The sequence below is a fragment of the Meleagris gallopavo genome, chromosome 5, assembly GCF_905368555.1.
Source record: "Meleagris gallopavo chromosome 5, MGAL_WU_HG_1.1, whole genome shotgun sequence".
Lineage (NCBI taxonomy): Eukaryota > Metazoa > Chordata > Aves > Galliformes > Phasianidae > Meleagris > Meleagris gallopavo.
Window position 1 is genome coordinate 41,761,607 of NC_139408.1, and position 23,312 is coordinate 41,784,918.

Sequence of the window (23,312 nt, forward strand, 5' to 3'; positions counted from 1 at the left end):
GCAAGCAGACAACTGACCTGGGGTTTTTGTTGTTGTTGTTTTTTCCAGAACAAGAACAGATTTCTCTGGCAAGATCACAAGCTGAGACAATATTCCTGTGACCACTTCAGCCTGTTAAGTCAGTTGCACTACACTTCCTACTAATTGGAAACAAATTAGTACTGTCTGGAGAAAACAGTAAGAACATTGAACTCTAATCTCCTACTAGAATGTGTCATACATTACCTAGAAAGTTTTTAACTTTTCCACGTAAAGCTATTATTTTTTTCTTAGCCTCTTATTATTTCTTTTTGCCTCTGGGACTTCACTTTTAGTCAGACATAAGTCCTATTTGCAAATCTTGAACTGATTTGAATAAATTAAGTTAGTTAATTACTGTACAGGTAATGTCACTTTTGATAACTGCAGGGTTGTGTTTTAGAAGAATAACAGAATCTTTTTATCACTTGTCTTTGTTGGATGTCTAGTTTAAGAAAAGCATTTGATCTGTGTACATCTCATGGGCTTGATATTTTGTAAATAAGCTGTCTGGATCTCAACCTATTTTAATTCAAATTTTTGTGTGGGTGGTTAGAAGACATTTGAATAAAACTCTACAATTCTATTGTGTAAATGCCTATTTGAGTTTGTGAAATAATTTAAAAAAAAAATCCTTTAACATTCTTAAGCAATGTGATAATGTGGGTGTAACAGTGTGTGTCATAGCGTTATCACAAAGGTATTTGAACTGTGAAGTCAAATGCCTACAAACCTATTAATTGTAGTCAAGTCTTAACTCTTTCATCTTGAGAGTTCTGTGTTTGAAACAGCTGGTGTGGAAGATTCTGGATAGGACATCTTAACAGGAAGTGTTTTTTTTTTAATTCGTATTCAAATGCGACCAATGATTTATAAGAATATTCAGTATAATTTTACTATTTCTAGAAAATTTTGTCTTTAAGACCATGCACTGCAAAAATATACCTTTGTGACCAGAGTTGAGCCCTCTGCCAGGAGCAGGCTGTATCAAAGCAAGGATAGTATTACTGCTGTAAACATAACAAAATCAGGAATTTTTCATTTTTCTATGCATGGAAGGATTATTCTATTTTCTTTTTTTCTTTTTTTTCTATTTTTCTTTTTCTTTTTTTTCCCCCCTAGGGGATTGTGCATGCATATGTGTATGTACACATGATTTTTGTTGAATGGTCACAGTTCTCACAAATTGTTGTTAATGTATTACCAAATCATCTACTTGGATTTGGTCTGCATTTTAGTCACAGTCTTTCTGTTGTCAGTTGAGTTTGACAGCTTGCTGAATGTTTATGGAAACTGAACAGTGGATATCAGTATACTAAGGTAGTGGGTGGTGTGTTTTAGCAGTGGCAACAGTGATGTGAAAGACCAGGCAGATGGTGTGAACGACCATGCAGATAGTAGCATGCAGGCTCTTGTTCATTGCTGGTGAAAAAGCATAGCTAATGTTAGTGTTAATATTGAAAACTAGTATTTTGGAACTGAGAAATTGCTGCTCTATCATATAGTGCTCTTGTGCTCTTTGTATCTGTTGTACTTTCCATGGAAATAAATAGAAGGCACTACTTTTGGAGTGAATTAGGTACAGTTATATGCATGAAAAATAAATAACAGAAGCCACAGTTTTGCATCTGTGATCATTACAGCATCTTCAAATGGATGCTGGAAAGCTTGTTCTAAAAGCTGAAAAATCATAGAATCATAGAATGGTTTGGGTTGGAAGGAACCTTTAAGATGATCCAGTTCCAAACCCCCTGCTATAGGCAGGAGCACCTCCCAGTAGACCAGACTGCTCAAAGCTCTATCCAGTCTGGCCTCAAATGACTCCAGGTGGAGCATCCATAATCTCTCTGGACAACCTGTTTCAGTGTCTCACCACCCTCACTATAAAGAATTTTTTTCCTAATATCTTGTATAGATGATGTCAGTTATTCTTCCTTTATCCACTGATGCTGTCACTCCATCATAAAAGGCCACCAAGTTTCTCAGGTGTGATTTATTCCTGGTAAAGTCATGTTTGTTGCCACCAGTCACTTCATCTTTATTTTCCATGTGCCTGAGTTGAGCCTTCAGGAGGGTCTGCTCCATGGTCCTGCAGCACAGACTGATTGGCCTGTAGTTCCCCAGATCTTCTCTTTTTCCCTTCTTGAATATGGCAGTTATATTTCTCCTTTTCCAGTCAATGGGGACTTCACCAGGCTGCCATGACCTTTCAAATATGGTGGATAGTGTCTTGGCAACTTCATACACCAGTTCCCTCAGAATCCATGGACGGATTTCATCAGACCCCATGGACTAGTGTACCTTCAGGTTTTCATCTACGTTTTCAATCTGCTACATATAGAAATTTTCCATAGATCTTCCTATTTCATACAGCAATGCATTGCTAAGATTTCCTAGAAAATTTAAAGTGAATGTCATTTTTTAAAACAGAATTATAAGTAGTGACAGATGCCTTAGTTGCTGAAGTTCTTAATGGTGAAAGACTGTGAGACTGTGATGCTGTAACACAAATACCTTATAATTATGTGATAAATTTTAAAGGGCTAGAACTGTAATGGAATTGTATAGCTGAATATTTTTAATGTGACTTTTGTTTTTCTGGTTAGAAGTAAGTTAACTCCTACGAAGTTAGGCATCAAAATATATATATATATATTTCATATAAACAGGATTTATCCTAGTATGGAGGTGTGGGGCAGCTCTGAGATTCTTGTTTCATGATTCTTTAACCCTCCACCTCCAGAGGAAGGAATAGATGAGTCCCACGCTGTTGAATGCCAGGTTTCCAAATACTTTTGTTTTCTTTCCCATATATTTTGTGTCCGATGTTGTGCTTACTTCTATACTACCCAGACAGCAAGAGAGTTCCTTTGATAGACATAGACCTTTCTCTCAGAGCACGGGGGTGGATCACTTAAACATCCTCCCCTCCACACATTTTTATATCCTTCCTAGTGTCTTCCCTTGAGCTAATCAGATCTGTCAGAGAATGGAATCCTTTAGAGTTTCACATCAACTTGAACAACATGGTGAAATAAGTTTTGCATCTGTTTCTCCCTACTTTTCTTGCACCATGTTTTTTTATTGCTGTAAAACTGATAAACATGTATTTGGCAGAAACAATTTTGGGGAAAGATTCCCTTTAAAGATCATGAAAATCATAAAGATTGTTTACCTTTAAATTAGAGTATGCATTTTTTAGACACAAAATGGGTTGATTAGTATGTTGTTATTGGCATTGTTCAAAGACATAGTTAAATATTAATTATTAAATGGTCATCATAAAATATTAACCATAGTTTTCATTATATATGGTGTTATCTTGCTTTAAGATATTACTTTTAATTCACAAGAAGGATGGCTGTGTGGAAAAGGGAAAATAAATTTTTTATAGTAAATTAGTCCAGGAGGACTTGAAATGTAATGAGAATCTTGAGAGGCTGATATTCCTTGAAAAGAGGAATTAAACCACACAGATCGAACATCGTACCAGTATAAATATTTTCATATAAGGAGTAACATAGACAACATCACTGTAACTTAAAATCTCTTAATTTTAATTATAAAGAATGAAGTGTATTTTTATTTCCTTTTTGTTTGTTTTGTTTTTGGGGTTGTTTTGTTTTGTTTTGTTTTCCTGCTACCACTGTAGGATGAATTAGGATTGTAGCTACTGTTTTGTTCTCCATTTCATGAAAAAGAAATCATATCAAGATCAGCTAAGAGCCATGACTTGCTTTAGAATTCTGAAAATATCTTAGCATGTGACTATCAGGAGCCAAAAGAATCCCACACTGGCAAGAGTTACATTGAATAAATTTTTTCACATTTTTGGTGATAAAGTTTACCAGCACTTACACCAGGGAATTGTCACTTCCCAAGTACAACAATAATTTTATGCAATAAATAGACCAAAATTAGTTCATTAGGAATTAAGGAAAGAAGAAAATATTCTTCCAAGAATTAAAATCAAAGAACTTTACTTCCATTCCAACTACTGAATAAATCTCTTTTCGAAAGTTTTTTTTTTCATATCCCATAGAACTATTAACTGAAATGAACTATAGAGCATTCATTTTTCTTACAATGAGTAGGACAACCTTCTTTGAGAAATAAAACTTAAATGCAACAGAATGGGACATGAAAATAAAATCTTCAAGTGAAGGATGCTTACTTAATCTATTCACAGTGCAGCACTACATTACTGTAACTGTGTAGCTAAGCCATAGATAAACTGTGTTCACTTTCTACCCCTTTCTGCCTGTGTGTATAAGATGCAACGAGATTTCTCATTGACTGTATATGGAATCAGAGAAAGATTGAAAAAGGACTACTGTGATGGGAAATATATTCATACTCAACAGAAAAAGTTTAGCTTGCTACTTTTTTAAAGCACTTCAGATCTAGCTCTAATTTTAAACTGTGGATTTGGATGTGAAAATAAAGAATATAATCATAATTTAGACATAAGTGATAGTGTTTTCCATTGACTGATTTTCCTTTTTTATTTTCTGCCATCTGTAACTTTGTATGTATCATCTCATTTGTACTGTGCTCCAGAAATTTGACTCCTTGTTTTCTTTTAATTCCTCGCCCTAACTTCTTCTGTGCAAAGGAATTCCATTTTTTATTTCCTCTTTTTTGAATTAGACAAAAATCAGATAATTTAAATTTTTCAATTATAGGACTACAAGTTTCCAGTGATAACACGTATCAAAAATAATATGCAGAACTGGCTAAGATTCCATGTTTTAGGTTTTCTGACATTTCCACTTACAAGATCTTTTCACTTCCTTTTACTTTAAATGCTTGTGTTGAAGACACTGATCTCTCCACTTCTCTTTTTTGCTTGAATGTCACTAAAAATAGTGACATTCTTTTAGAGTACTGATCTGTTTTATAGGTTTTCCAAAATAACAATTCTGATGTTTTTAAGGTTTTAAGATGAATCTAGTTTTGTAAATGTACTTGCAGTTTAACTCTTGTTTAAATAACAGGGCTTTGCTTTGCATTCCATACCTCTGTGTATTCAGTAGACATTGTGGGCTGGAGCTACCTTCCACCCTGCTAAAAATGGCTTTCTTAAAAATAACACTGAACTTGATATATAGAGGCTACACAGGGAAATTTGTGTTTTGGATAGACGTCTAGCCCTGACCTGTAAGGTAAAGCCTTAGGATATTGATAATCACCTACTCTAAAGGCAACAGTTGTGTTTATAATTTATGAGAAAAACAGAACTAAATGAGAACCCTCAGTTCCTCACAATCATACATAGGTCAGTCTGAAAGAATGCTTCTTATTTCCATAGATACAACAGATGCAAGGAACACGATAACATTATTTGATAGAATAAATTCTCAACTGGAAAACACTGTTTTTCAGCACTTTTGCTGCCATTAAGTATGTGTTTTCACCAACAATGAACAAGAGCCTGCATGCCACACTCATAAAAATCTGCATGGCTGTCTGGAACATGGCTTGTCTTTCATATTGCTCTCTCCACTGCTGAAATGCATCACCTATCACCTCAGTGTGCTCACATCCACTGTTTGGTCTCCATAAATGTTCAGCAAGCATCAATATATCAATATATCATCAATTATTAATATCTGAGGTGTGGCGGCCATAGTGGTGAGGCCAGTCTCTTTTCAGTGGTACGTGGAGACAGGACAAGGGGAAACGGACATAAGCTGCAGCATAGGAAGTTTCACACAAATGTGCATAAGAACTTCTTCACGGTGAGGGTGACGGAGCACTGGAACAGGCTGCCCTGTTCCAGGGGGCTGTGGACTCTCCTTCTCTGGAGATACTCAAGTCTCGCCTGGACGCCTGCCTGTGCGACCTGGTGTAGGGAACCTGCTTTGGCAGGGGGGTTGGTCTCGATGATCTCTAGCGGTCCCTTCCAACTCCTACAATTCTGTGATTCTGTGATTCTGTAATGAATGTCAACGGATGTGAATTTTTCTACATGGAAGAATTCAACTACATGCCTTTGCTTCATACGTACTTCCATGTTGGATGCCATTTTGTCAGCCTCTGCTGCCACCTCTTCTGTGGCAAAAAAATGTTATAGAATATTGGTGGGAATGTTCAACTTCTACTGCTGTATTATCATCATCTGTCTCTGACATAATGGGCCAACATAATAAAGTCATTACAAAAGGCACTACTTTTAGTGTAGACCTCATGTACTGAGCACAAGACCTCATGCTTTTCGTCTGACCTCATTCTATTACAGCACTTGTTTAATGATCTTCTCCATGTTACATACTGCTTACAACAACCCTGTGCCCAATTGGTCATTCAGACACTCCAGCCATCAAACTGATGGTAGTATGAGCTGGGTGTGTGAGGAAGGCAGGTCCAGCCAACACAGAAGGTCAAGGAAACATTCTGAAGAAATGTTGAGCACTTACAGCTGCACCTATTTTATGTAAGAAAAATTAATTACACAATAATGGAAAGAATTTTGAAAATAATGGGATCCTGAGCAGATAATGCCTCTACAGACCTATCACTTTTTGATGTGAGAGTGATTACCCTTGAACTTTACAGCTTTAAATAATTTCATCAATATTAGTTAAATAATTATTTACTCAAATTTTCATCTAAAGGAAAAGAATACAAATCAAGAAATTTTGTCTTTATTATTATGTTTAATTTTGTAATTGCTTATTACACTATCTCCTCCATCTTCAGTGATGACTGAGACAATATGGGATCAATAAATCCAAACCTGTGTAAAGAGTGTGCCTAGGCAGCTTGAGTTAAAATATGTTTTATTTTTCACTGACATCATGAAACCTTTGGAATCACTTTTTATATGGTGTGAATGTGGAAATGTGAGCATGTATGCACCTGTATTATTGACTCTGCTATATCTCTATTAATAATGGTAATGGAAGTTGTCAGTGATTGCACCCGAACTTCATTACTGAGAATATGTTATTCATAGAATCGTAGAACTAAAATAATAAGCAATAATTGTAGAATTAAAATAATAATAATCATAGAATTAAAATAATAATTCTAATTGAAATAAAATTATTGAAAAAAGTTATTAAATGCTGGTTAGATTAAGGATTGTGCACCAAAATATGAGTTTGTTCTGTGCAGTGTAAAGCAGTTCAGCTTCTCTAAACACTGTTAATGTTATCTTTTCCTTTTTTTTTTTTTGTGTGTGTGTGTGTGTGTGTGAGAAAGGCCAGCATCTACATGCTTGTGCTATAACTAAAGAAATACAGTTTTTCTTTATCCTATTCCCTCCTTTGTCTGTCATTCTTCATTTCTTTCATAAACATATAAATATGAAAGTGTGCATATTAACTTGTTACAAGTCTTAAATGCAATCCAAAGTTGGGATTGGCTTTGGTTCGTACAATCTAATTCCAAATTTTAAAGTAAAAGAACTAGCCTTACAGGAGAGAAGATAAAATAAAAATAAAATAAAATAAAATAAAATAATTTTTTTTTAAAAAAGGTTATTGGTTGATTTCTTTTATTCCCTGAGCAGAGAAAGTGAAATGAAAAACACCAGTGTCTAGATGATATAGAGAAATATGCATTTTTGAAATTGACACCTGAATGTAATGATGATAAACGAGATCACCAGCATGATTGGTAGTTAAAATAGTTTCAGTATTTTAAATAAAGAAAGCAGAAGTTCCCTTTGTTATGTCTTCAGCGCAAATACACTTTTCAGATGGGATGAGGCAACATTCCAGAGCAGATTAGCAACTTTGGTCTGCAGTACTTTATGATCTTGATTTATCATGAACTCTGTGAACTCAAGTTCTGTTAAAAGTGTCACAGAATCACAGTACAGAGAACACAGCTCACCAAACAAAATATTAAATGTCACAGGTATAAATAATGCTAACTTTAAGCAAAAGATAGTGGGATGTTTCATATTATTTATATATGGTGAAGCAATTATCTGGCAGAGTTGCCATTGTGGTTAGGCAGTTAGGAGTTATTTTAAAAACACCGTGATTAGGTTTGACTGTATACATGTAGGTGGAAGTGTGCTTGTGAGCAGCCCTAGGTGAGTGCATGTATATGTAGACACAACAATGTAGTAGCTAAAGCCAAGACAATTTAATATCACTTTTTCTAACCTTTTTAATTTTGTTAAGTGTGGAAGCAAAAAAATATTGCCCGAAAGAGAAAAGGCATAAACTCACATCTATGTTAAACTTACTTAGCTATTACATATAGCAGATACCTCACCGTGTTATTATGCGCGCCTTTCTATTTGTATAGTGCATGATGGAAGAAGTTTCTGGAAGCAATGACAAAAATATATAAGTGTAATCTACTTAATAATATTTAGCTGACACATCAGTGGTGTGGTCTTTGAATCAAAGAAAGAACCTCTGCTCTACCAGAAAAGTGTACAGGCGTACCTGATGGGGCATAGAGCATGCTATGTATTGCATAGAGTATTGCATGCCTGCCACCTCCATCACTGCTACTCCACCAATTTATCTAATAAACAAGTCACAAAGTATATAAAGACTTTAAATTCAATTTGAAGCTGCCTTATGAGACTTATTATAAAAAGGAATATTGTTTCCACTTTTGCATTTCTATAATTTCCTATAAAATTAGTCTAGGTTATCTTCAGACACACTTGAACAGAAAAATATTTCCACTTCAAAAATGAAAATGGTGACTTTCTCCTCGTACCTACCTTTTTTTTACTTTTTTTTTTGTTTTCCTTTTTTTTTTTCTTCATAACACAAACTTAAAACTGTTACTACTGTTTTTTTCTTTTTCTTTTTTTTTTTATTTTTTAATTTATTTCTTTGAAAACACATTGTGAGTTTACAACATAAATAACAAGAGCAGGACCAATAGATGTATTTCACAACATAATAGTGAAAAAATTGCAGGTGCCCTTTTTACTAGTGGCTGATTGCAGGCGCTATTACTTCACACTTGTAAAATAGCAGGTGGGAGCTATATATATTCCAAGTATAAAACTAAAGGCTTAATCCAAAAACTTGGGGAAGAAAAGGATGGGAATGAAACAGGAATCAAGTAAAATCAGATTCAAAAATGGGATTTTTTTGATCTGTTATCTGAAATCTGTAAACAGCTTGAAATACTGCGTTAATAATATTTGATGTGTATTTTTCCTAAGCAGCTGTAGGAACCCAGTGTCATTGTGGCTGCCCAGGGCCCATCCTACCAATTAGTAACCACCTGTAGTTACAAGCACCACCTTCATACTGAAAGGTCACTTTCCTAAGTGGAAAGTAGCAAATATACCGAACAGTGAGGAACCCTGGGTTTTACTCTTAGATTTAGTACTGATGAGGAGAGAGAGGAAAGAAAGAATTCTCTAGTTTTGTTTTCACTTGTATTATTTATGAAGTATTTAAGCTTAAAACAAAGAGATACTCCTTTTACCGATCAAGGGATCATGCAGGACTCTTTTAGGACGTTAGTGGTAAAATTATAAAGAATCTCTTTTAAATCTATCGGGTATTTCAAATCTCATTGTGTAAAATGTGTGCAGTCAGAAAATCTGAATATCTGAATTGTTCAGATACATGTTCACCTCGGTGCAAGCATTTCTTAAGGTACTAAATAGTGGCCAGCATAATTGTCTTTAACCAATTTAAAAAAAAAAAAAAAAAAAAAAACTTCTATTTTTGTTTAGTGGTTTTAAGTAGAATTGTAGGTAATATCATGGTCACAGTCTATGAGAAGGATATTCAGTAACAACATCTATTTTTCAGTGTAAGATTACGTATATATTGCATTGACATTTATAAAATATAAATGTAATATAAAATAAAAATACAGTATAAAATGCAATTATAAAATACAGCAAACATACAATGGGTCTGGTGGTTCACTGCACGATCAGACTATGCCTTTAGGACCATAAGTAGACATGAGCAGGTTGCCTGCTTATCTATAACATTTCTTGAGAAAGGCCAGATAGGGCCAGACAGTACAGAAATGCAGATTGAATAAAAACTGTTATTCAGGTTAAAAATATTTAAACAAAATTAAACCTGAGATCAGATCAATAAAATGACTAGCTTTTCATATTCTCATGTCTTCTATATTGTTGCACCAAGAAGTTTACTTAATATATATTTTTAAAATTGATAGCTTTTCAATATTGTCCCTTGAAAAATGTGTCACCAAATGACATGGCCTTCACCTTTAAATCTGAGTTGAAAATACAGAGATCTGTCTTTCATCAATCATGCAAACAGATTTTGGAAGTGTTGCTATGTTTTGGCTGGCTGAAGTTCTCTAAATTCCAGAAGGAAAGCTCCCTTTCCTGTCTTCTGCCATAAATAACATCTTTTTCTTAATGTATTCCCCTACTCAGAATAGTTTCTAAGCCTGTTCAACAAAGCTGTCAGGGCAAATGAATTGCTCTCCCCTGATGTTTGTTATTAACAGATTGAATAGTGATAGGATAATAACCTCTTTCTTCATACATGAAAGACATTCTTGTGAGCTGGATTACAACTTGAGATATAAAAGACGTGCTCTGTGGATAACTTCCAGGCTACTTTGCACCACATTGCTTTCCCATAATTTTGTATTTGTTATCTTGAACGAGTGACAGTAACCACCGATCAGAAACTGAAATTTATGTGAAATGAGTACCACATGTATGATGTTTACTTCAGTCTGGGCAAAGCAGTACCAGATCATTATAGCCCATGGAGCTATAGACTGTGTGCAATTTAATATCAAATGTCATAACATGCATATACAATAGCAAAAAAGTGATGGATATAAAAAATAAACCACTTGTCGTGTCATGAGTATCAGTTTCCAACAAGTTTTGGGGGTGGTTTCATCAAGCAGGGACTTATTTGTTTATTTTAGTATGCTAAAGAAATCATTTTTCTTCTAAAGTGGTTAGCTGTACATGCTTTTAAAATATAAGTAAAGAAGTAGCTATTGCTACTTCTTTAAAGATTTGAAGGGGAGTGGCAAAGGTTTTGCTAATAAAATAACAAACTCCCTAAGATCATTAGAAAGTACATGAGAGGATGTTAATGGCAAATAACTTCAGCTAAAAGGAAAGTATTTCAGTATTGAAAGACTTTCCATAAAACATAGAAAAGACCATAGCTCAGAATTCATTGAGATTCTGATACATCACTGAGATGTGTAGTACAAGCCAGCATTTGTCCTCTCATTGGTGCGATTTGGTAATATATTGTTGAAATGTATTAAACTTTGCTTTGAGTATTTAAAAGATACATTTAAATTAGCAACTTACTAAAGGTAAGTTCCTCCTGTAGTCAATAGAAAATGGTAAACAAATCATCTTGAACCTGAATTACAAGTTTAGCGTCCATCTGTCTCCATTAAGCATACTGGAAACATAGGGAATATCCACACAGTTATTACATGACTAAAGTTTTGTGTCAGTCAAATTCTCAGTTGCATAGGTATCACTTTGCTCCATTTAAGAACTTTGAATCAAAACTGCAGACAGAAAAAAAGGGAAAAAATAACCAAGCAAACAAAAAATAACCAACAAAACAAACAAAAATAAAAATGACACCTATGCAGGCCAATCAATATTTTTTTTCTGTCAGATCATTTCTTGCAGTATGATTAATGACTAATTGAAAATGTGTTTGAAATATCTAGGGTTTATTAATCTATTTTATATTATGGCATTTTTTGTGTGTATATGTTCATTCTACAAATACTGTCCGCATTGAAAATTGCAGTTTAAATTAGAAATATTTAAAATAATGTTGTCTTGGTGCCTAGTATTTTAATATAATTTTTTGCATCTCTGGTGTGCTCTATATGTTTTGAATAAAATATTATTCCTTCCGGTATAATTCAGAATACATTTCATACAGACATTTAGCATAAAATTTGTATGTATATATATGTACATATATATATACACACATATATATATATATACACAATATACAATAAATAAATTTATTTGTATTTTAAAAGCAAATTCTTGTTAATCCTAACAGGAGATTCAATTACGTGTTTTCTGGGTAAGTTCCAACAGCTCTGGGTTGATCTTGGAAGCTCAGCATGGATAATATAAGAATTTTGTTCTTTTTAAAATCCTGATATCTATATGTGTTTATTATGGTATGTGGACTCAACTCTGGAGGATTTCTGCTTTGTGTTCCATTACTAAATAAGAACATCACCATATAACACCTTCTGCTATTTATTCTAGGCTGTTCTCTGAACAGATTTTGTTGACAAAATGTTTAAATTCTAAGTTCAGCAATTTAGGACTACAATAAAGTTTAACTTTTGCATTACATTGTTTTGTAACTGTAAATTTGGATAGTTAATATACATTCTGATGGGTTCCAATTCAGCACCTGTTTTACATTAACCTTGTTATAAACTGAATATATAATTAAGCATCTTCTTGAATGCAGAAATATGTCTGAAAGCTTGCCTTAATGAATTGTACAAACTGGGATAGCAGCTGATATGTTGTAATACAACATATTCCTTTAACATCAATGAAAATTATGAAAATGTTCACACTTAGAATTTTTCTCCTAGGGCTTTTTTTTTATTATTAGTTTATTTTCTCATTTTAGATAAGGGCATACATGTATAAATAAGCATATATTTTTTAGTTGATTATATGTATTAATTTAAATATAAAGTATAATAATTTATGTGAACCATTGAAAAATAATGTATAGCTTCAGGTGTATTTATCTTTCATTTAGCTCTCAAAATATATGATTTTATATGTGCCGCAAACTCAAACTCATCCTCTAATTTTACCTAAAAGTAGCATTGTTTAATATACTTGATTATACTATTTGTTCAGTGACATTAATATTTCTGTGAGAAGTTTTTAAAATGTATATGCGTGGAAAAGATTATATGTTAAAAAAACAAACATAAGAAAAAAAATCAGTCATTCTTCCTTCAGTATAGTAAATTTTCAACACCAACCACCCAAGAATATATTTTGAAGTTCCAAACTAACACTCCACAACTGCTGGTAGCATGATGGAGGCTAGAGTGCAAAATTAGTCTGCTTTCTTCCCAGGTCCCCAGAATTATGACCAAAATTTTCATCCAAAATGTTATGCCCAAATCTCTTTATGACTTGGATTGGTAACTGTGTGTTTGGAAAATAATTGTACTGTCTATTTGAAGGTAGCATATATCATTATCATTTTTTTCCCTACAAGTTTTCAAAAAATTTATTCTGAGAAAGATTTTGGTAGGTGGCCAGGTTCGGTTTCTCTGTTATATAGACCATCAACAGCTTCCTTTCTGAAAAAGGCGTTACAAATATGATCAAAGAATAAGACATGTATTTTGTTCCTTTGTTGTTTGATAATGCAATTAGTGACATCACTTTGAAAAGAAATTGAAAATGTACATACAAAGAGGAGAACTAGCCAGAAGGGTTCTCTTTAATAAAAACCAACTCTCTTGCTCCCTCTCCGTATTCTTAGAGATGCAGCAGAGATATGCTGATGATTTGGTTAATATCCATCTATATAGGCCTTCTACTTTAACTCAAGTTAAATTCATATAAAGAGACTGTTGAAGAACCAGGTGGGCATCTTAGCATTAGAAAAAGGAGTTTGAGAGCTTATAGAGCTATGAAGAATATTTGTTCCAATTGAGACATTCAATACATCTGTAACTTGACAAGGTTAATCATAAATTAAGAAAATTATTATTATTGTCAACAGCACACTAATATCTAATTTTTAATTCAAGAGAGGTAAGCAATATACAATTACAATATACAATATAAAGAAAATTTACACAAACTGATAAGTTATGTCCAGCTAAATATATTCCAGATCTCAAGAGAACCCTGCTCTTTGTTAAATAGTGACTGCCTGTTATAGATGGACAACACTGATTTCTCAGAGAAGGAAGAACTGTTTTGTCATGCCTGCAACTACAGCAACTGTAAAATCAGGCAATTCTGACAAGCCTCCCAGCAACAACACAAGGAAGTAGGGAAGCACTACACAGAATTTCCTTTGTTATTTACCCTGAATGTCTCACTGTAAAAAATCTCACTGCTTCAAGCCACAACTGTAAAGTTTTTTAAGTTTGAGTCATGCACAGAATGACTTACTCATGAGGGCTGGACAATAACATCTGTATGTAAAAGCCAAACTATTAGTGTCACACCCAATTTTCCTACTCTGGCCACTCTTCCAGGCAGAAAAGATGCATCTCTGCTTCAAATCTTGTTTGCTCTAAAGCTGAGATTTTTTTCAGTTAAAATAATATTCATAAGTTTTGTGACAGTTTCTGTGTAGCTAGGGAACAAGTGCAAATGTAATTATGCAGCTTACATCTCTCCACAACAGAGATAGCTGCACAGCAGATGCCAAGTGAGCACTTCTCTGAGCACTTAATAGTTGAGATTACTCTGATAGGGTTCAGGACAGTGAATAACTCCTCTTAAAATTTACAAATTTTATAGCCAGATAATCTGTCTGGTCTGTGTTCCTTAATAACTAAGGTGTCATGGTTTAAATTACAGCAACAAGGTCCAAGTGAAGTATTTTCTGTTGAGAATCGAAACAGGAGATAGGAGGATTTATTATTTATTATTACAGAGGAGTTAAATGAGAGTTAAGTGGAAACTGAAGTATGATTGCAGAAAGGGTCAGCAACTTCAGGAGAAAAAGCATATTAAAACAAAACTTTTGAGAACTTTCCTTATTCTTAGTTCTTTTGTGTTCGTTAGAAATAACTGGCTTTGTTGTAACTGATAAAAGAAACTCTGTAATTCATGTTAACAAATTATGATTTTGTTATGCCCATTTAATAAACACATAGGATCAGGACAAGATGTCTCCTCATTATGAAGTTGTTTAAAATCAGTCAGAGTTTGGGTTCTGGGCTGGGTTAACTTCAAAAGTGGGAATTTGTTTCAGAACTTTAAAGAATTTATATTTTATCTGATAGATCCACAATAGATATGTGGATTTTCTCCAAACTTTAGGAAAAAAATCACAAACCTGACCATAAAAAATGCACTAAAAACACCACCTCAAGTAATAATCAATTTTCATACCACAAGTCTGAAGTGAAAGAAAAAAAAAAAAAAAAGAGGAAATAAGGAGACCAATTAAACTCTCATTTCTACCACCACAAATATATAGGACTTCAGATACTATCAATAGGGTTCTGTTATGTGCAGCATTTGACTTCATTACTTGGAAGACTGGCACATCTCCATCTGAACACTGTTATGGGTCAGAAGAACTGTTCACTAAATTAATTTTAATTTTTCTAGAATTAAGCTTTAGTGAAGATTTTGTACTTCGAGTTCCAGTAAACCTTGCCCACAGTTTGCTAAACTGTTCCTCAGGCTAGCCCATTTTTTCCCTTGTCCCACCCCACATCTTCATGTTTTTCTGGCAGAATTCCTGGATTTATGGAAAAACTCTGCCAAACCTAAGTTCAGAGTAAGGACACATCTCACTTTCAAAAGAGGATGAATATTTGAAAAGAGAATAAAATCCAATATGTGGAACCTCATCCTCACAGAAAGTGCTGTAGCTCACCCACAGTAAAAACAGCTCTTCCAATTTTAAGCACCTACTCTTGAGAATTCATATAAATCATTTCTAAATCTCAGTATTCTTTGAAGTTTTAAGGGGAAAAAAAAAAAACAAAAACACAACAAAATGGAATAAAATTGTGTTACTTTCATTTTCATGACTTCACTGTGAAAAAATTGAACAAGAGCATGTAATGAAGTCAAATGCTGTGATTTCACGGAGAAATATTATAATACTATGAAAATAAAACAAAAGCTGCACTCGTTATTAACAGTTCACTCTTCTCACTCTTTGATTTAACTGTTTAGGTTTGTCAGAGATATGTCGCTTTTACACTGCAGTAATAATGTTTGATGTGGAGCATTTTCTTCCACCAAATCATCTTTTGCCTTTTGTTTCTTTGTAAGTCTCAATCCCCCTGTTAAAACAAATGCTAAATTGCACAAGCATAGTGTAAGGAAGTTTTACTACAAACAGTATGTTATTTAGGTAGAAACATTCTTTCTTCATATTTAACAGAAACCAATTAATCAGAAATAGGGCAAAGCAACAGTCATGTTTCATGTTCTTGTCAATACTGACAGTTTATGCTGATAATACATCTGTGGTTACTTGCAGCCTGTTCTGAAATCTGTACTGGCCTGCCTAATCCTCTTTTGCCCAAAATGTCCCACCACAGAGAGGCTAAAGTTAGACTCTTGCTGAGCTGCAAAGTGTGATGTGCTGGAGCAGGTGGAAGCCAGGATTAGAGGGCTTTCAGAACCCTGAGAAAGGCCCGGTTCTGAGGCATGTCCAGGCAATAGCTGCAAAAGAGGACTTTATTTCCCTTCTTTTCAAAGAAGCCAGGGAAAATCCCTGCTGGATTTGCCAGCTTCAGTATGGATTTTTTAAAACATGAATCAGTATTTTGTGGCTTCTTCTTGCTTGGTTCCCTCTGTCTCTTTTTACCGCTCAACTATTGACAGTCTAAGTATTTAAGTCTAAGTCTATGTAGATGCAAAAAATCTCTTCTAAGCTAGGAACAAATATTAGGGAATCCAGAGAGCGCAGCTATTTTACACTCTGGTCTTATGTCTAGCTCCAGCATCCTCCTTCTCTTGTGCTCTTGCTGCTGGTCTGGTTTGGAAAATGCATGATATTTTTGCCTTGTGGATGATGATGTGATGTGAGTAAATCAGATCTGACAGGTATTTATTAAAATAAAATAAAACAAACAAAAAAAAACCACCACAAAAACAAAAACAAACCACTCTTCTGCATCAGACTAGTCTGAACTGGACTTTGTTCATTTAAGCCATTGCAAATGAGTTGAAATCTAAGTATTTCAATGAATGATTAGCACTGTGTAAACTCCCTTACTCACTGGTCGTTAGACCTCATTGACGACAAAACCGCTGCATGATGCAGCCCTTTATTTGGTCCTTTTAAACGCATTACCCTATTTGACAACATTATTCTTTGCTGCTGTTTAGACTGAGTGCAAGATCAGAGAGAGAGTTAAGAGTTGCCACACCCAGTCCTTCTGAATAATTAGTTACCAGTCTCTATCCCTCTGAAGAGATATACACTTAATTTTGTCTATTCCATTTCCCTGCTGAGTCATTTCCTTACTGCTGAAAGAGTTTATCTTTTGAGCTGTCTAGCCCATATCTCTTCTCGACAGACATAATGTGCAAAATGTGAAAAAACATGCCACCACAATGTCTTTGCATGTACAAGGTAAGAAGGTATATGATAATCAATGCATTATTCACTTATTCTAGAATGGTGTCAGTCATTTGATGGTAAGATGAGCGCATACTCATCTGTTTCCCAAGCTTCATTATTGCTATTAGGTGACAAAAGGTATTTAGGACTGATTATTATTTAGGACGGATTTATTTAGGACTGATATGATTTTTTTTTCCAAGGGAACATAGAACCTAGAGTCTGATGTGGCAGCCAAATTTCCCAGTTTAAAGGCAACCAAGGAATAGACACTCCAAGGAATAGTGATTGCCTGAAAATACAGATAGATTCATCAGAGGAGTGCAAGGATGATGTTCCAGTGTTGGGAAGGATCTTCTTTCTCTTTACCTCTTCATAAACGGTTTTAATGACAGACTTTTTATCTTGTAAATCTAAATATGGTCTTTTCCTATTTTATTTGAGGAGATAAATGTTCAGAGTTCCAACTTTTGAAAATTTATGGGATGAAGAAGGATAGAGAGAGTAGGAAAAGTGCGGAAGAGTACTGCATATAGCATATTACTCTGAAAGATGGACACTAGGGCTGTCATAAAAAAATGCTATTTCCTTCAATATGCTAGAAAATAAATCATTATTTTTTAGATTAATCATTTTCTGCATCCAAAAGCATAATATGTAAGCATTCTATTGACTGTCTGAATTCTACTGTGTTCTCACTGTAAAAAACTGCTGTCAAACCATGACAAGATATGCCCAATTTCTTTTGCAGTACACTAGTGAGAAGCTAGAGCTTCCTGTTGTTGTGTCCTTGTGTGCTCTCATAATCTAAATTGCATTGCAGGGAAAACCTCAAGTTTGAGAGGACTAGGACTTCAAACTAAAGGATATTCATAACCTTTAGGTTTCAGCCTTGCCAAAAATGAGACTGGGAATCATGAAAATACTTGTTCAAGCCAAGTCTTACAACACCCTTCATGTTTTTACACAGATCTCAGATTTAAAAATGCCTGAACTATTCCTGACTTTGATTCTATGCCTTTTCCATACTTCTCCCAGTTACTTTTAAATAGAAGTGAAACCAGACTAAGGAAGCTTTTTAAATCTTCTTGTTTTAGGAATCCAGATTCTGAGCAGAATTCCCACAGTACCCTTTATACTGTTGCAGAGTAAATCCTCAAATATCACTGACTGTAGATTGATAGACACACATTCTAGGAACTTCCTGACTTCTCACTGATAAAATGCTGACATTGAATGATCTCAGTATCACAGCTATCCTCTGTCTTAATACAGCAAATATACCTTCCATTAGATAGATAAAGATAAATGAGGAGGAAACTGAAGTGCGGATCAAGACATACATGACTTGCCTGAACAAGAAGGTGAGTCACAGAACAAGACTTGAACATAAAGCTCCAGTTTTCAGATAGTATATTCTAGACTCTATTACTTTTTTTTTTTCTTTCTCTCTTTTCAGAGACAAAATGAGGAGGATTAATTTATAACAAAATTATTGTTCAGAAGCACAAAGGAAAACAGCAAATCCTTCCCACTTCCTGTTATCTAGAAGGATGGATATTTAGTTTACAAATTAGGTTTGTTGGTTATTTTTGTTTAGCCTATGAGAGTCTGTATTATTTAAATCCAGGGAGGGGTCAATACTTGTATGTAGTAGGATTTTTCAAACAAACTTGAAGAGAAATGAAAAAGCTTATGTAATACTTGCAGCATAAACACATTAAAACTTTCCTGATTCCCCCAGAGGAAAATGATAATAGTTTATTAGTATCTGATCTTTGTTATCATTTTCTGTAACTAGGGTAATCTTCATTCTTTCCAGACTAAAATTATTTTAACTAAATATATCCTTTTCTTTCTCGCATAATGAATTTGCAAGTTTAATTTTTAAAAATTAATTCCAGCAATTCTATTTCAGGCTATGCATTATGGACAATTTGTGATCAGTTGTGAAAGATTAGACCCTGGGAACACTTAATGAGGATGTTTTAATAGTGCAGATGGCAAAACAGCCTGTGGAAGCAGGTCTGGTGGGCATTCTGCAAAAGCTAATTCAGTCAAAATTTATCCAGGATGACATAATGTACTACTGCTACACTGGGAAACTCTATTAAAATTTCACACATTTAAATCTCTCCCTTCTCTTTTAATTAGAATTTTCCAAGAGAAAGTAGAGGACACATGTACCTCCCTGAACTTAACAGGAAAGTTCAAGGATAAAAAGCGTGATGCATGATGTTTCTTTGTGTTCAGCATGTTTAGATTAGGAAGAGTACGCTAACATGATTGTGTGGAAGAGACATGTTTGGGTATGAATTCTCACTGTGAACCAGCAGTGGTACTGGGATGTTTTGTCTGCACATGCACACCCAACCACACCACCTGTTGCATAATGCAGTGTGCATGTAGTCTCCAAGGCACTGCAAGGAAAGTGAATTCCTCTCATTCTTAAGCCAAACCTCTAATTCTCCAGAAGACCTCAACTTTTTTTTACTCTCATTTGCCATTGAATTTTACAGGAACATCAAGTGAAATTCCTGAAAGTGATCAGAGAATGTTTATGGATTTTTCCTGTACTGAAAAAAGGCACAAGCGACCCACTTTTATTCTAATAGAGACTGGAGATTACTTCTTTTTTAATTTTTTTTTTTCTGTCCTGAATTTTATTCTGACTTTTGTATCCCTTACCGTATAATAAATTAGATCGAGCAAGAGATGTAGAAGGTGTGTCCAGAAAGCTCTTTTGAAAACCACTCCTGAAGAAAATGTGGTGATTGAACTGGAAGATATGAGTCTGGGCTTGCTGAGCACAAGAAAGGAACCCCAGTTCAATAATTCTCACAGTAGTTCTGCAATCATAAGTTTATTGTCAAAAAAATCACAGTTGTCTCCTTCCTCTTATTTGTGGACAATGATTTTTGAATTTTCTGTGCCTGTAAATACTTACTGGATGAGTCTATACAGAGATACTTTATGATATCTATACATCTCAATGCTCTTAAGCAATTAAAAAAGATTTTTAAAGCATTATTAGACCTCAGTTTTGTAAGAGAAGAGATGCCTGCTGCCTCCATTTCCTGGAGTTTGAGGGCCATTCTTATGAGTAGCTACCAAAACTACTGTGTTGACATGCCCAAGGATTTCATAGAATCACTATAGGAGACTGTGAAATCTTTCAGATAGAATTTCTTCTTTCCTCTCCTTAGAAATACACCATGTACAAGGTCCGTGTAAGTGAAATTACCTAAATTAATAATCCAGCTCCAAAGGCTATAGAAGGGTGAAGAAAACGCCAAGAGTGTTCTTTGGGAAACAGAACTAGCTTTTGGGATTTTCTTCCTTTTTTCTTTTGCCTTTTCCTTTTTTTTTTTTTTTTCTTTTCCTATCCAAATACAAGTAATATATAATTTCCCTTTACAGTAATCCATTTGATAGACATTACTTAAAACTGTAGTGTTTTAAAAGGAGCAGTTACATACGTATGTAAGAACAATAGACATATTCTCTGTTTTTTTTTTTAAGGCTATGATCCATTTATTAATGTTTACAGTTATTAAGCTGTTAAACTGCCAGCAAAAAATCTGCCTTTAGATAAAATACTTCATCATAAATATTTAAAAGAACTGTTCATAAATTCATCTTCTTAAACTTGTCTGAGATCACTATTCGTGTAAATTTGATAGAAAAAAAGTATCTGAAACTACAGAAATATATATTCATACATGAAGGAAGCAGGAAGTAGTCAGTTACAAAGCAGTTTATTTCAGAAAAATATTATGACCCACAGCATATTTTGTCATACTAATTTAATCCTTGGAAGTTTGTTCTGCATTGCATTGAAAAAGAAAAAGAAAATTGAAAAAGAAAAAGAAAAAGAAAAAGAAAAAGAAAAAGAAAAAGAAAAAGAAAAAGAAAAAGAAAAAGAAAAAGAAAAAGAAAAAGAAAAAAAAGGAAAAGAAAAAGAAAAAGGAAAAGAAAAAGAAAAAAAAAGGAAAAGAAAAAAGGAAAAGAAAAAGGAAAAGAAAAAGGAAAAGAAAAAGGAAAAAAAAACCACTTACTTCTAGTGATTGTATATTAGTTAGAACTGTTTATCAGAAAAATAAATTAACTGACTCTGAACTTTTATATACAACTCCCAAAAAAATGAAGCCAAAGACATTCAATTGAGTACTCCCTCTATTAACTGAGAATGCAACATTCCATTTCTATCTTCATCCAATTACTCCTGTTGGGCTGTATCTTTTAATGTGGTGCTTGCAGGAAAATCAGATTTTTCTGTAGACTGGCATTAGTTACTTTGCACGTACTTGTACAATCCCAGCAAAAGCCATGGAATGTGTAGCACAGAAAGGATAACAAAGAGTGTGGAATATCCTGTTTTTATGGGCATGTTCTACCCATCAATCTGTCAGACTGAATCATTTCTGCAGCTGTGTGAATAATTTGCAGTGAATCATTCTGCAATGATTTAATTTTTGCTGCTCATGAGAGATTTCTGACCATTACTAATATTTTTATTAGAAACATATTTTAAATTATCCATTTAATTATTATTCTCTGATTTTTATGGGTTGATCATGAAAACCTCTTGCCTGTAGAAATGTGGATTAGCTTTCAGAATGATTGCTTATGCTGAATAGCAGCTTTCTGTGGCAGCAAGAGTATAGCAAACAAAAGGACTATTCAAACACTTCAAACTCTGTCCCATGTCATAATAGTTATTTAAACTGTTAGATGTGATTGGTCAATTAATTTGCTCAAAATTGCTACCAATCTCTGACTGGGTACCTATGTTAATGCTGCCAGTTGTAAATGTTCATTTTGTGTAAATGTTAGAAAGCAGGCTTCACAAACAGTCTAGCCAGATAAACTTATTCACAAAAAGTATTTCAGAGAATGAAGAAATAGAGGAGGTATAAGCTAGATTCATGTGAATTGATTTTAAAATAGGAAAATATATCTAAAGACATAATGTTGCACTTGTTTTTCATTGTCATGCTTATTTACTCCTATGTCTTTGAAAATAGCGTAATCATTTAATTATTTTAACCTGTAATGTTTATCACAGATAATATAGTGCAACTTTTCTATATTTAGGTAAATTTAAGCACAAAATAAATGAATTGATTTATATTATGGATGGTGATATACAGTCACTAAAGAAAAAAAGAAGAAATTAAATTTTGAAAAACCACAAGGCAGATTCCTTAGAAATCTCAAGATTTCACTTATTTTCTCACTATGCTCCACAAGAACAGAAATCTCATCCAAGTTTTATATGCCAAGAATGGATTCAGATGAAAACTGGGAGACTGATCAGAATTTTTCTCTGAATCTTTCAAATTCAGTCAAGTGTGAAACTTGAAGTAATTGTATGAAGGAACTACTTTTTCTATTTGATTAGAGTGTAAGTTAAAACTGTTCAATAACTTCTGCTTAAAAATTAACTAGTTCTTTACAGATTTACCTAATTAATGGTACTTTTAAGCACACCACTAGAAATAAGGAATTAATATGATTTTATACCGTTTTCCTTATTCTTGTTGTTGGAACATAACACTTAAGAAACTCAGATGGAAATGAATTGGCATAAACAAACATAAGGGTATCCTTCTGAAATAGCTAGAAAATTTAAAATGCTACAATGTAAATTAAAAATGAGATTCCTCCAGTCACATCCTTCTTCTCTGGATTTCTCACTCTGAACAGAGATCTTGAAGAATGAAATCACGAAGTCTGCCTAATTTATTAAAGCATTAAGTTGTGTTAATTAAAATCCCATAAGGACCACCTTATGTTCTAATAGACAAAAGTACCTGCAATGAAAATCGTACATTAAAATGCTCTAAAGCTATTGAAGTAAAGGTGAATGCACATGTATGCTTTCAAGCCATATTCTGAAATGTCGTAGATACAGACTCAATGGAATTTACTTCTTGAAACAGGATTCCAGGAAAGAGTGTACCATAGTCTTATAGAATGTATCATCTGGTTATGAAGTGGCTGTCATTTAAGGACTTGCTTGTTCACAGGCTGCAG

At 33.9% G+C, this 23,312-nt stretch overlaps 1 protein-coding gene across 43 annotated transcripts in view; it reads right to left on the reverse strand.

Moving 5' to 3' along the window:
* Positions 1 to 23,312, reverse strand: part of LOC146544333 (uncharacterized) — a 111,022-nt gene that overhangs the window by 24,350 nt on the left and 63,360 nt on the right. For 2 of the 43 annotated variants that reach the window (XR_014883706.1, XR_014883690.1), the window contains exon 7: positions 18 to 23,306. The exons of the other annotated variants lie outside the window; for them this stretch is intronic. The gene's annotated coding sequence lies outside the window, so the exon portion shown is untranslated. The remainder of the gene's footprint in view (positions 1 to 17; positions 23,307 to 23,312) is intronic. 43 annotated transcript variants of the gene reach the window in all.